This window comes from Brachyhypopomus gauderio, chromosome 5 (genome assembly GCF_052324685.1).
Source record: "Brachyhypopomus gauderio isolate BG-103 chromosome 5, BGAUD_0.2, whole genome shotgun sequence".
NCBI lineage: Eukaryota > Metazoa > Chordata > Actinopteri > Gymnotiformes > Hypopomidae > Brachyhypopomus > Brachyhypopomus gauderio.
In genome coordinates this window covers 19903369-19907794 of record NC_135215.1, presented here as the reverse complement: position 1 = coordinate 19907794, position 4426 = coordinate 19903369, and the positions used below count along the sequence as shown (strand labels likewise).

General features: G+C 41.8%; 1 pseudogene; it reads left to right on the top strand.

Annotated features, from left to right (window-relative positions):
* The first annotated feature begins 352 nt into the window (after nt 1–352).
* Nucleotides 353–3568, top strand: LOC143513939 (uncharacterized; annotated as a pseudogene).
* Nucleotides 3569–4426: the final 858 nt, after the last annotated feature.

Below are 4426 nucleotides of genomic sequence, written 5' to 3'. Positions count from 1 at the left end.
GACTTTAAATAAAAAATAAATTGCTGGGCTCTTTGATGGGCCCCCCTGGCCCTGGGGCCCGGGACAACAGACCCTTTTGTCCTCCCCTGTCGACGGGGCTGATCATAGGATTAGAAAACTTGAGATGAGCCAGAGTGGCGCATTAGAATAAACACTCGAAAACAGAGAGAAAGAGAAAGCGATCAATGTGGCGAAGAAATACCACCCTAAACCAAACATTTCCAAATAGTAAAGAGGCTGACCACATGTGCAGGAAAAGCGCAACAAACAACTCAGCAGTGACAAACTGCAGTTGCCCTCCTGAAGTAGGGTAAAAGACAGCTGCAGGTCATCACCACTGATTACGGTTACCATGGTGAGAGCCGCTCCACAAACTCCCTCCTGTGGCGGCAGGCGTGACGACTCTGGAGCCAGCCCTTACATTCCCCCCCTGGGAGTTGCCACGGAAGAGAACCCCTTGCAGGCTGGCTGGTTCCTGGTGGGGCTGCTCTGGTCTGGCTATGAGACGAAAGACCAGCCAGCATGCAAGGCCAGACATAGACAACATGTACACTTAAAAACATGAAACTACAGACATCCAAACTTCATGTGGCCTTCAGATTAGCTCAAGAACAGTGCACAGACAGCTTCATGGAATGGGTTTCCAAGGTCAAGCCAAGCCAGACATCACAAAGGTAAATGCAACGCGTTGGATGCAGTAGTGTAAAGCACGCCACCACTGGACTCTAAAGCAGTGAAGGCACGTTCTCTGGTGTCACAAATTGCGCTTTTCAATCAATCAATCAATCAATCAAATTTTATTTATATAGCACTTTTTACAACAGTTGTTGTCACAAAGCAGCTTTACAAGTGTCGGAGTCCAAGCCCCCAGTGAGCAAGCCAAGGGCAACAGTGGCAAGGAAAAACTCCCTAAGGGCATGAGGAAGAAACCTTGAGAGGAACCAAGACTCAGGGGGGGAACCCATCCTCCTCTGACCGACACCGGTCACCATGACAATGACAACAATTTAGACAGAAAGAAAAAAAAGAAAAGGAAAAGGAAAAGATGTAAGGGATAATGGTCCGTGTACGTTCCGTCCAAAGCATTTTCGTTTTTTAATAAAGTATTTGGAGAGCGCAAATTAACTGGATTTTATTGTTTCCTTCACTTTGTAGCAAAATGACATATTATATTTTCCAGAATTATTTTCTGTATGAAAAATGAAATTATAAAATAAAGTCTCAATAGATCATTTAAAAATGAACTGATTCTGAAAATGATTCTGAAAAGTTTTCTCATAAACCGGATGTACGTAAAAAAGTTTTAATCATTCTAAGCGCGAACTTGCAGAGCGGTATCTTTCAAACATGGATTCTCTAACATTAGAGCCTTCTATGAGGTTAGCCGAAATATGTAAGAAAGCGGAGCAACAGACGCAGAAATAACCAGCCGTTTACTTTCTGAAGGTGTTCGTAACGGAGCATCGGAAAGGAGTATACGAAGATTTCGTTCAGAGCATGGCTTAATGAAGAGGACGGTCACAGATGAGCATCTCAAGCTGGCCGTAGCATCAGCTGTTAGAGAGGTTAGATTATAATCACGATTCATTTCATGGAACATACATTTATGACAAAATAGCCATGTTGCTGTCCTCACATCGATATGGTTTCTTGTATTGTTTTACACAGGGGGGATCAACTTTTGGCCGCAAATTAATGACAGGATATCTGTCATCTAAAGGTCTTCATGCATCAGAGGGGAGAGTGGGGAGAATACTGCGAGCTACGCATTAGCCTTATCATAAAGCACAGTGCCAAGTGAGCTGCCTGCCAGTCTAATCATCTCGTTCAGCATACCCAAATGATACTTCTGCCCTTGATATTTCTTAGAGGCCAGTCTTGGCCATTCGCCATGTTTAAAGTTGTTGGTAGGTTGCTACAATTCAACCCTCTAAAGGAGTTTGAGAGAGAGTGAGGATTTGGAACAACAGGTCCTTGAAATGCCTACTCTTACCTTTCAAGATGTCAATACATTTGTACTGTTTCTAATGAACATTTTTATATATAATTTTAACCGGGAAGGATCTTCAGTATGCAGTAGCAAAGAACTCCATGCAGCACTTAACAAGCATTAGGAATGGTAAAGGTGCAAAATGTGGCAGTGGGCATGTCCCTGGGGCTGTGATTTTTGATGTTTATTTCATTTGTGCCTCCTGAGAAAAGTAGACATGTCACACTTCCTCATTCTTTATTACTCAGGGTGCAAGAAATCTCAACCCAGTGCCCTATAATTCTGAATACATGGGACATAAAATACATTTGGACATGGACGTAATTTTGATTTCAAAAGTGGGGGGGACATGGATTCGTCGCTATTTAAATATTTGGTTTTAACCGTAAAAACTGGGGGGGACCAAAGCCGGCTTTTGAAAAAGTGGGGGGGACATGTCCCCCCCGTCCCCCCCCAAAATTACGTCCGTGCATTTGGACCAAAATGAAAAGCTTGTGATGGTTGGGGTGACTCATGTGCTTGCAGTTGATGGATACAGCAGCAAAATTGTGGGGTATTCTACAATGCCTGTAAAGAATAACCTAACAATATATGGAGAAGTCTACAGGTAATGAGCATTATGTGGTTAATTATGAAAAATGCATTATTAACCAACAGTCTGGAATTTAATTCAAATATGTATTTGTCAGCTAAATATAAGTGTTGTGTGACGAGTGGTTCTCTCCTTTGGTTTATGGGACACAGTAAGAGTTGATTGTGGAAAAGAATTCTACCTCACACTTTTTATGCAAGAACAGCTTGCAAAGTACAGATACAACCAAGCAAGGCTGCCTTATTTGCAAACTCCATCAACACAGGTCATTTTGGGATTGCCCAGCAAAATATTCAAAGTATTTCTTCTACAACACTTCATTCTTACAACTCTTAATTCTTATGTATACATTTATTTATACTAGTAGTGTTTTTGTTGTATACACAAACATTTTCTTCCAACAGAACCACACAGTTAAGAGGATGTGGCCCGAAGTAAATAACCGGGTTAATTACCCAATCAAGGAGGCGTTAATTCAGTTAATGGACAAAGACTAATTGAACATGGAAGATAACGTGGTCAGATATTGCGTATCCAACCTGTCTTGCCAAATAGCACATCTTGGACTCACTCAAGTAGTTCAGGCATGGAACGCACACAGGATTCCAGGTGAGTATTTTTTAGCTAAAATAAATCTATAAAATACATTACAACCTTGCATATATTTAGATTACTATTCAAATCATGCATTTCAGGAAAAGGAATACCAAATGTTGTAGCCAGACATGGCTTCTACACTAAATTTTCAGAAGACCTCTTACCAGATGCCTCAGTACCAACTGGAAGTGGGGTCTTCCCTGACAAGAGTGTCATCATTTGCTGTAGACCCTTTCCCCTCAGACACAGACAAAGAACAAGCAGAGAGGCAGTTTGGGGAGAACTACCCAAACATGTTTTATTTGCTAGAGAGCACTGTAAATCATCTGAATGGACATTTACAAGAAGCTTTGAAACTGCTAATAGACATAACTCGAAGGAATATATAAATATTGAATTGAAAATGGACCCATTGGAACAGTATGTTGAATGTTCAGTACATGCATTTTCAATTCTGTTGCAGTGTCATTGGTCAGCCTGCAGATCTTTTTTTATGTACAGTGGGGAAAATAAGTATTCAGTCAGTCACCAATTGTGCAAGTTCTCTCACTTAAAAAGATGAGAGAGGCCTGTAATTGACATCATAGGTAGACCTCAACTATGAGAGACAAAATGTAAAATCATTTTGTCTGACTTTTAAAGAATTTATTTGCAAATAATGGTGGAAAATAAGTATTTGGTCACCTACAAACAAGCAAGATTTCTGGCTGTCACAGACCTGTAACTTCTTTTTTAAGAGGCTCCTCTTTCCCCCACTCATTACCTGTATTAATGGCTGTTTGAAGTCGTTAACAGTATAAAAGACACCTGCCCACAACCTCAAACAGTCACACTCCAAACTCCACTATGGTGAAGACGAAAGAGCTGTCGGAGGACACCAGAAACCGAATTGTAGACCTGCACAAGGCTGGGAAGACTGAATCTGCAATAGGCAAGAAGCTTGGTGTGAAGAAATCTACTGTGGGAGCAATAATCAGAAAATGGGAGACCTACAAGACCACTACTAATCTCCCTCGATCTGGGGCTCCACGCAAGATCTCAGCCCGTGGGGTCAAAATGATCACAAGAACGGTGAGGAAAAATCCCAGAACCACAAGGGGGGATCTAGTGAATGACCTGCAGAAAGCTGGGACCAAGGCTACCATCAGCAACACACTACGACGCCAGGGACTCAGATCTTGCAGTGCCAGACATGTCCCCCTGCTTAATTCACATGGACAATAAAGAAATTAAGCAAAGGAGAAGCA